The following is an 11,226-nucleotide window of genomic DNA, read 5'->3' as shown; positions in this document are numbered from 1 at the left end:
CCCTAACCACTCTGCCTGCCTACCTGATCACCCTTAACCACTCTGCCTGTTCTGCGCTGATCACCACTAACCACTCTGCCTGCCTACCTGATCACCCCTAACCACTCTGCCTGCCTACCTGATCACCCTTAACCACTCTGCCTGCCTGCCTGATCACCACTAACCACTCTGCCTGCCTGCCTGATCACCCCTAACCACTCTGCCTGCCTGCCTGATCACCCCTAACCACTCTACCTGCCTGCCTGATTGCCCCTAACTGCTTGCTTGGGGGTGGGGCCAGCCTGTGAGGGGCTGTGGTGGTCTGGTCTCTGGTCATTTCGGTCGTGACACCTCTGGCCTTTTATTATATAGGATAAGACTCCTGGGTTCTAAGTCTAGCTCTATTTCTATGTAGCTGTGTGACATCGGGCAAGGCTCTCTGGGCCTGTGTTTACTTATGTGTAAAAAGGGTATCTTTGACTATGATATCTCTAATGATATATAAATATATATAAAAATAAATATGTAATTATATATATATTACTGAATAGGATATATATATATATATATACACATTTCCTGAAACAAATATATATGTAGCATGTAGTCTACAGAGTAATTTCCTGCTGATGATGATCTTGTCTTATTTTACAGTAATGTTTGTACCCATATACTTGGTGTCCATTGCCTTTTCTTGTGGGTCTGAAGAAAAACATTTTTTGTTTAAGGTATAAACTTCTGGACTGCTTTTCCAGAGAAATACAAGGTTTGGGCTTAATATATTTCCTCCAGCTTTTTATTTTGTAAAATTCCAAACATTCAGAAAAATTATAGGACTATACAATGTAGACCATATAGCCTTCCTTTAGATAAATTTACCAATTCTTAACATTTTTTTCATGCTGGCTTCTTCTCTCTTTCTCTTTCTCTACTCCCTTTCTGGATATGTAGGTATTATTGAGTCACTTGAGAATTTATTGCAGACACCATGATGCTCCATCTGTAAATACTTTATCATTTATCTCCTAAGAAAAAGGACATTCTCCTACATAGCTACAAGACAATTCCTTGAGAAAATATACTCTATATTCACATTCTCCCAATTGCTCTAATAATGTCCTATGTAGCTTTATTTGTTTTTGTATTCTAGGATACAAACAAGGATTATCTGTTGATTCAACTGTTCTCTCTCTTTATCCTCCTTTGTTCTATAATTTCCCAGCCCTTTTGTGTGTGTTTTTTTTCTTTTAATGATATTGATATTTTTAAAGAGTTTATTGCAGTTTTTTTTTGCAGAATGTCCCTCACTTTAGATTTGCCTAGCTGTGCCCTAATGATTAGAGTTAAGTTACAGATTTTTGCAAGGAATGTTATATAGGTATTACGTTCCCAGTGCATCACATCAGAAGTACTGTGTTGTCGGAAATGGTGATATAGGGTTGGATCATTTGGTTAAAGGAATCGTCACCAAATATCCTCAATGTTAAAATTTCATTTCTCCTTATAATTAATAAGAAATCTTGGGAGTGACACTGATATTTTGTGAATATCCTGTTTCCCAAGGTTTTGGCATCCATCAACAATAGTGGCTGTAAGGTTACTATGTTTTGGTTGTCCCTCTAAAAGGTGAATGGGAAAATCAACACACCTCTGGCAGATGGAGGAAAGAATTGGTTAGTGTGGACTTGACCAGAGATAAATGCTGGTCGTGTGTGTGTGTGTGTGTGAGAGAGAGAGATGAGAGAGAGAGAGAGAGAGAGAGATGCTGGAGTAGCGTGAGAAGCTTTGACATGCTGTTACATTTTAAGCAGTGTTAAGTGAAGGCTCAGGTTGGGATGCCTATTGTGCAGAATCTAAGTAAGCCTTTGTTAGATGTTGAACAGAAAGGATACACTACACTGTTTTTGTATTTGCAATTTCTCTGTAGTATGAGACAAGACCTAGAACTGAAGAATAATGGACACATATAATAAAAATTATGCATAAAATCTTTGTGTGTTTTTTTATGGTGAGTTAGTTTCCTTCCTTTATTTCTTCTCTCCCCCATTATATTTTTGGTTGTAATAATTCTATATTTTTGTTAGATTAAGTTGAGGTATTATTAAAAGGAAACAGAATTACAAATTAATAATGTGAGAGAAGTGCTTGATTTCATGTGATCAAGTGAGAGTAACAAAGAATCCGAACACGCCTCTTTTTATCTTGAAGAATTGAACCACAATGTCTACATTTGTTTTCTTCATGTTTCTCTGATTTATCAGAGTTAATTTTCAACAAAAGCAGAATTCTATACTAATGGGTGGGACTAGTTATTAATGATAGGGAAAACAAATCAAATGTTGCAATAAAGAGAAAAACAGTCTGCATAGAAGAGCAAAAATAAATAAGAATAGCAATATTCATGACAATGATAAAGAATGCTAATGAGCTTTGATAAAAGAGCCTGGAAAGCAAAGGTATACTAGTAATAATACAGTAGCTGGAACAGAGAGCATGGAAGATGAATTGTGCAAGAGATTACGTTTTAAGTGGCAAGAACATTCTGGCATAGGAAATGAAGTATGAAAGACCATAAAACAATAGATTCCATGTATTCAAGTAATAGAAGTAAAGAAGTCCTAGCAAAGACTTCTTTGCCTTGTGGAATTATCCTAACATGTCTTTCTTTGTTATCTTCATGTTTCTCTAATTTATCAGACGATTCGAACTCATACCAGGGAAAACACTGTTTTACTATGATGTCAGTGTTTTAGGAAAAAGAGCCAGGAATTTGAAAAGTAAGCTCTTTGCAAATACAAAGATGTCATTGTGGCTGCTGTTGTGCTTCTAGAATAACTGTATGATTGTTAATTATGAAAAGAGATAATAGTAGTGGATACAATTTGTCTTCAAACAGGAGTGCACAATGCACAATAGAGATTACAAGAGCAATCAACAAAGTGCAGGATATTATAAAGACTTATTTTTTAGCTGCAACATAGCCAAAATATACTGTTAAGAACCCAGAATTGTCTAGTGATTAAATAATAAAATAGTCATGTTTTATAAGCTTTATTTAAATTAAAACTATCTACAAGTTGAACATCCTTTTCAAGCCCTTCTTAACACTTTTGCAATTTGCTGGAGCAATCATTTCTTTTCTTTTTTTTCTTTCCATCTACAGTGGCTAATCTGATTTTGATGTTTCAGTAATTATGTCAATTAATGTGTGCTGAGAGTAATTTCATTTGTTGAAATAGATAGCAGGTGAATATGTAGCTAGTAGAAGGTTGTCTCATTAAGACTTTGTGTGCAGTTTCCCAAAATTAGTCACAACAGAGAAGAGTTTTAAAAATAAATACCTTCTGGTTAGTAACCAAACTGGTATCTAGTTTATTTCCTGACAATTGAAATAAAATTATAATTTCTTCCCACATTCTGCTCCCAATCAAAGACACATTGTAGTGTGATCAACTGTCCCATTTTGCTCAGGATGGTCCTAGTTCTAGCAATGAATGTCCTCTATCTTGGGAAACCCTTCTGTTCCAAGCGAGCCGGAACAGTTGGTCACCCTAAAACACACGTATCACTTGAAAAGAAATATTATACTTACAAAGCTTTGTTTATTATTACATAAATTTAACAGAATTTAAAAATGAATTTTCATTCATATTATCACTAAAATAAAGCAACTATATAATATGTACTTTTGTTCCTTCTAAACTTTATACAAACAATATATAATTTAACAATTATAAAATCAATTAGTACATATGTACAATTCTATGTTCATTAGTTAACAAATACATATCCTTACAAAATCATATGTGTAATTTTAATGACTCCATAAAATTCTATCACATATCCATGTTTTAAGTTACTTAAGTATCATTCATTGTAGGACATGTGTGTTGTTTTTGTTTTTCCCTATTATAAATGATATTGCTGAAAATACCTTTGTATATATAATACTCCTCTTTTAAATTTAAGAAATAAAACTTTGGGGAAAACATAAGTAGGGTAAAATTATATTGGCAACATAGAAACAGTTTAAATGATCAATATTTTCTTCTGTTAGCTAGTTTCTTATCAATTACCCTGCTGCTTAAATAACTATTTCATGAAAATTTCTGGTAGTATGAGCCCATTCAAGAAAATGGACAATATATTTTTTTAAATATATTTTATTGATTTTTTACCGAGAGGAAGGGAGAGAGATAGTTAGAAACATCGATGAGAGAGAAACATCGATCAGCTGCCTCTTGCACATCTCCCACTGGGGATGTGCCCGCAACCCAGTACATGCCCTTGACCGGAATCGAACCCGGGACCTTTCAGTCCGCAGGCTGACGCTCTATCCACTGAGCCAAACCGGTTTCGGCGACAATATTTTTTAATTGGTTAGTTGAAATGATAATCTGTTTATTTGTTCTGAATGTTGAGAAATTTTTATCACAGATGAAGATGTTGTTCCCTTTTTTTAGGGTTTTTCAAAAGAATAATGGCACTTAAAGAAAAATTAGATCACAATTTCTTAGACAAACATCCACTGTGTTCCAAATATAACAGAGGCATTGAGGAACTCAGAAATACTACCAACTCATTTTTAAAGACAGATGTTTGGTAGGAACTCAATTTAATACTAAGTCTGACCAAATAAACTGTCCCTCAGGTTTCCTTTTAGGATTTCTGAAGCATAAGAACCCCAAAATTCAAGTCTTCATCTGTACTATAATTAAAATGTAACAGCCTGAGCTTATAAAATCTAAACTCAAACACAGGAAGGATAAGACATTGAATAAGTGAATTTTTATTGAACACCTGGCATTGTCTACCCAGTCACTATCCTCTTGAGTTTACTAAGTTATAGGAAAAAGTCATGGGATATGTATATAATAAAGTAATACAAGAGTGTGGTAAGTTCCATTACAATAGTATAAAAATGGGGGGCCATGTCTCCTTATACACTCGCATTATTTGTAATGACAAATAAACTTGTAAACTTAAATGGCTATGGACAAGATATAAATAAATATGTTATGGAATAGTCATACACTGGAATACTAGACAACAATGAAAATAAATGCACAGGAACTATTATATGTATCAATACCAACAACTCTCACAAGTAAAACACTGACTATAAAAGATGAGTTTTAGAAGAACACATATAGATTTATATCATTTACATAAATTTTAAAACATGCAATATAATATTATATATTGTTTAGAGATACTTCAATGAAGTAAAAATATAGAAAAATGCATGCAATGGTGAGTATGGAATTCAGGATAATGATCCCCAGGGGTAAGAGAGGGGGAGGAGGGAAGACACAATTCCAGAGGAGGTACGCTAAAGTATTTTGGAAATGTTCTTTTTCTTAAGGTTCTGGGAGAGTACATGATTGTTCATTATATCTTGAAATATGTAATAATACATTACAATATACACAAATTAAAGTGCCACATAAGCAGAAAGAGGTTATTAATTCTGAATGGAAGTAGCAATCTGAGTAAGCTTTTCGAATGAGTTAGCCTGATGGATAAATTGGTTGTGATGGATGAGCAGACATTCAGTAAGTCCAGATGGCAGGAAAGGAGATTCTGGGGTGATGGACCAGCATGGACAAAGGCATGGGAGTGTTCTGGGCCAGGGCTAGCTTAGGATGTATAGAAATATTTATGCTGGAATAAAGGCAGTTGATAATGTGACTGGGACCAGACTGCAAGCAGCCTTGAACACAGCAGAAATGTAAAATAATTACTAGGTTTTGTAAATAGGAGCTTGCAATTAGGTCTGGACTATAATTTATTATATTCATCATGTAATTCCAAAGGATTGATAATTTCTCAACCAGGATGGTATCTTATCTGAATCTAATCCTTTTAGATCTCTATTACACTTCAAATAAAAATAAAATCATGATTCATCACAAGTCATCTACCAAATCCAATAGAGAAATTGATCCTCAGAGTTATAATCAGTAATAAATATGGAGATCTTCCATTGGTAGCTTTCAAGAGTCATTTACAGTGTTTTCTTATGACTACCCATCAATTTTCCCACCTGATCATGTCAAATGAATCTTCAAGTAGAAAGCATTGCCCTGAGAAGGAATACGAAGACAAGTTAGTGCTGTGAAAATCTAAAGCTTATTAAATTTACCAAATTTTCTTTTTTTACATGATCATCATTTGGTCACCAGCAGGTATCTCTTTAAAAAATATATATTTTTATTGATTTCAGAGAGGAAAGGAGAGGGAGAGAGAGATAGAAACACCAATTAGAAAGAGAGAATCATTGAATGGCTGCCTCCTGCATGCCCCACACTGGGGATTGAGCCTGCAACCTGGGCATGTGCCCTTGACTGGAATTGAACCTGGGGCAACCAGCATGTAACTTTTGTTGGCTTCATATGGCAGAGCCTAAAGAATACCTGTTGATCAATGTGTCATTCATCAGTGGCACCTGCAGAGATGATGAAAGTTTATGTTATGATATTATGGAAAACAGCACAACATTTAGCAAATTGAACCACACATTTCTTCCCCCACCCTTTTTCTTTTGAACATTAAAACTGCAGTTTGAAAGCAACTTCCACTGCAGAAAAAAATTAAAACAGCAGGTGATAATTAGGGCAAAGTTATAACAATGTTATTGCTAATGGGCTACCTGTCAGTTAGTGCAAACTACCACTTCTCCCTAGGAATAGTTATTATTAAAAACAACTTATGAGGGTTGAAGAAGGGACATTCGACGTGTTAGTCTCCTTATTTGCTCATTTGGAAATTGCATAGAGATAAATCCATTAACCACCTCAGTCTACCTTGGTCTCAGGGCAGACACACACACACACACAGACACACACACACACACACACACACACAAAGTGAAAGTTATAAACGACCAAAACATAAACCTTAGCTGCCTTGAGTTAAAAATCAATTTTCTTAATAAATTAAATTCAAGGATTATATACCAGTATGTAGTATCAAGAAGGATGTATTAATAATTGCCATGTTGGCAGAGTTCAGAGTGCAAGAATTACAGGAACATAAGAATTTAGTAATTTAGAAAATCTGATACCAAAAATAGCTATTGCTAGTGGAAGCCTCAGAGTTCAGTTCAGTCGTTGAGCTATAATAGTATTCTCAGACTAGTCAAGGTTGAATGTTCAAGATGTAGTTCGAGTATTAATCATCGATTCAAATAAATGATTGCACAACTGGAGAGGCTCCCCTGGGTTAAGTAGCTTACTCCTGAACACAGATGTAAGATTTTTCCTTTGTGTATTTCAGAACCACTTGAGTGTTTCCCCTACTAAACAAGAAACCTCTTTTGGAGTTATTTCTTTAGCTTTACTCTTTATCAATTACAATCTTTTGGCAAAAAAAGTCACCTAAGCTACTTTGCTGATACTTTGCTGATGTGAATTAGAAGCTCATTCAAACTGCCCATTTCAAGTTTAAGTTTCATTTTTCATTTTCCCCATAAGAAATCAGGAGATATGCTCTGATTTATTTTGGTTTACTATACAGTATTCCATTGTATATTCACGCTGTATAATGTTGTGTAAATAAACCATAACTTATTTATCCATGTTACTGTTGCTTAGCATTTGGGTAGTGTTATGAATACATTTAAAAATAAAGTATTATATAGGTATTGATATGTACCCAATTTATTGAAGCATGATATACATACAGAGAAGTGCACATATTATAATAATACAGCTTGCTGAATTTTCACAAACTGACCACACATGGGCAACCAGCACCAAACCCCAAGAAAAAGAACATGACCAACCTCCCAGAAGTGCTACTATGCCCACTCCCAGTCATTAGTTCCCATCAAGAGTGACCATTATTCTGATTTCCGATAGCATAAATTAGTTTTGCCTTTCACTTAGCATTATAGTAATGAGATTTATATATGTTACTGCATTTGGAAGCAGACTGTTCACTCTTAATATTATGTAATATTCTGTTATGTGGACATATCACCAATTATTTATCCATTTTACTGTTAATGGACATTCAGGTTGTTTCCAGTTTGGGGTTATTATAAATAGTGTTCCTCTAAGCTGTTTAATAGATACCTTTGATATACATTTGACATTGATATATTCCTAGAAAATGAATTGCTGGGCCATAGGGTTTTCATATGCTTAAATTTAGTAGATATTACCAGTTTTTCAAAGTGGTTGGACTATATACATAGCATTTGATTTCTTGAGGAATCATTCTGAGTAGAGAATTTCAGTATAACCATTAAGAGAACAAGTTTTAGAGTCACTCAGACCAAATTCAGCTTGCCAATAAATACTGGTAGCTATACCACTTATGCACAACCCTCTCAAGCCTCAGTTTATTCCACCGTAAAATAGGTGTAAAATGCGATATTATTTTAACACAACATAGAAAAATGCCTGGCACATAGTCAGTGCTGAGCTATGGTGGTTATTAATCATTAGCTCCTACAACTTGGACAATATGAAGAGCTGGAAACAAATATGGGCAATATAATCCACAAACAATTTTCATTCTCTGATGGAAGGAAATTGAAACTCTGACCCAAAAGGAATTACCAATTCTAGGAGCATTACACTTAGATCCCCGAAAAAAAAATACATTTAAACACGATCCCAAAATGCATTTGTAAATTACTCTTGCCAGAGGCAGGGTTCTTGAATGCAGTGCATTATGATCCATTTTTTTCCCTCCTACTAGACATTACTCTTTAAAGACAAGACTGCCAAGGGCTACTCTGGAAAGTCACTAATATTATACTTTTTATTATATTTTCCAATTTCACACCTTCCTTAAACTAACCCACAAAGTTGTTGAGAAGTGACTGTAATTGCAAAATTAGTTACTAGTTTTCCTTGAAACTTACCAGTATCTACAGCATCTTTCACAATCCTAAAAACCCTAAAAATGATCCCAGATCCTTGCTTTAAACTGCAAAGAATTTGCCATTTTTAGTAGGCAAGAACTTGATAACTTCAGCCTGGATTTCAGCAGTTGATGGGGCAGCATCCTAGAAAGTAATACAGACATTACACTTAGTACAGAGGTACTGTTTTAGCTAGTTGCCCGGGAGCAGCAGACCCAGTTATCTTAGGCAGGTTATATTGGAAGGTGCACTCTGTTCCTAATAAATTGAATCAGATCCCATGTATCAGTCACTATTTCTCAAGAAATAAAGCACACAGTCTACTGGAAAATATGCCATCTTTTGAGGCCAGCTGTAGACCTGAGAGGGAACTTTTTGAACATTTAATTGAAAAATCTTTGATTTTACAGATGAGAAAACTAGTCATGTAAGAGTCTTGCCTAAGGTCAAATGATTTGTTCCCTGGACAGGCAGAAAGCTCAAGTCTTATTTACATTTCAGTGGTTGCTCTTTGTTCTTGTGCCAGGGCCCCTCCCATGCTCCCATTCTGTCTCCTACCTCAATTTCATGAAGATCCAGACCTGGGATCCAGAAATGGGGACCCTGCAGAGTGTGACTTAAGGGGATGAATAACCATTACATTGTCATTAGGAAGGGCAAGGTGAGTGAGGCTTGCCTGCTTGATAGAACACAGGATCCAAGAGGAAGGACCTTCTTCCTTTGTGGACCACTGCATTCTCAGTACCTAGAACTGTGCTTGGTACATAATAGGCCCTATGATTGTTAAATGAATACATGAATGAATGAATGAATGAATGAATGAATGAATAAATCTTGGTTATGTCAGGTTGTCATGTCCTTACTGTTTTATCTACCATCTCCTTCCAGTAATACAAAAATAAATAAATAAATGTGCACATTTAGATTCTAAAGAGATGTCATGTACAAGCGTCTGGTATGTGCTTGAACCACTGTGAGCAATTAACAAATGTCAGTTCATTTCCCTTTTCTTCCTCCCCAAGGGTGGGTTACTGGGGTATGGCGTGATGTGTCACGGTGTTTATGTGCCTGCACAGAAAGTGAAGCGGGTATCTAACTGGCTGGCGAGAAAGGGCTGTTGGCGTCTTTCTAAACTTAGTAAAAAAATTACTGCCCGAAAAAACGCACAGCTATTTTATCCAGAAAGGCTAGTCGCTTTTGTTGTCAGATTCTCGGCTGCAGTAAGCTTTTTAGTACAACTTTTTGTAAGAGCTACATCGCGGCGACAGGAGAGGCAGTGATAGGAAAATCCTGCAAGACCCTCTCCTTACCCAAATTAAAGGTAGCGCGCCCAGGCGGGGCCGGCGTTTAGCCAGTCTAAGGGTCCTGGTCCCGGCTGCGCCGCCCCTCCAGCCCCGCCCCCTCGCCCGCCGCGACTGCCCGAGTTCAAGTTCGGCCCCGGCCTCCAGCTGCTGCTCCGCAGCCGCCTGCGCGTCCAAAAAGCCAGGGTCTGAAGGCGGCGAGGAGGGTCCAGAGGTCATCATGCTGCGGGGTCACTCGGGCACGCGTGGTGCTACCACGTGGAAGAAAAGTTTCCAACTCTGCCCGTGGGGCCCCCCCAGTGCCCTCCAGTGGAGCCGAGGTCTGCGCTTTGGCACCCGCTCCCACGCTCGTCGCCTCTAGTCGCGACCCCTCCCAGGGAAGCCCCCTTGCGTCCCTTCTCTGAAATCCCTCCTTCGCTCACGGCGCAGGTCGCCCAGGGAGAATACTTGGGGGGGCCTCCCGAGAAGGCGGCCGGGGAGCCTCCGGAGGGCCTGCGGTAGGGGGTCTGGGGACAAGTGTTCCGAGGAGGGTGCGGGGGTGAAGGCGCGGAACGGGGCGCCCGAAGTGGACAGGGGACAGTGGCCCACACGCATCCCCAGTGCGCCTGGCGGGACCATGTCACGGCTTCCACACCCTCGCGCGCTAACTTCGTGGGGCCACAGCCGACCCCACTCAGGTGGCCCCCTTCAGAGCCCCCCCATCCCACCTTCGCTGCCCACTCCCCGCTCCCCGCCGCCCCCAGTCGCCCGCCCCCCAGTGCGCAGCGCGCATGCCCTGGGCTCGGGAGCGCCCCATTGCCCTGGGGCTTCGGCTTTCTACACACTCTACAACTAGGCCTTTTTGCTTTTCTAACACAACTTCTAACAACTGGGGGAGGGGGCGGGGGTCGGAGGTAGCCCCTGGGGCCCACGGAAAACCAGCCCGGTTTGTTTCCCTTTGTGGCCGTTATCTCCTCTTCGCTCTTCGCCTTGTCTATTCCGGCTTTTCGCTCCGCCGACCCGTTTTCCTTTCCTTGTTCTTTGGAGATGCCGGCTCTTGCGAATTCCTTAAGATTGGCTTCGTCGGTGTGT

Source organism: Myotis lucifugus, unplaced genomic scaffold (assembly GCF_000147115.1).
Source record: "Myotis lucifugus unplaced genomic scaffold, Myoluc2.0 scaffold_45, whole genome shotgun sequence".
Taxonomy (NCBI): Eukaryota; Metazoa; Chordata; class Mammalia; order Chiroptera; family Vespertilionidae; genus Myotis; species Myotis lucifugus.
This window is presented reverse-complemented; position numbering follows the sequence as displayed.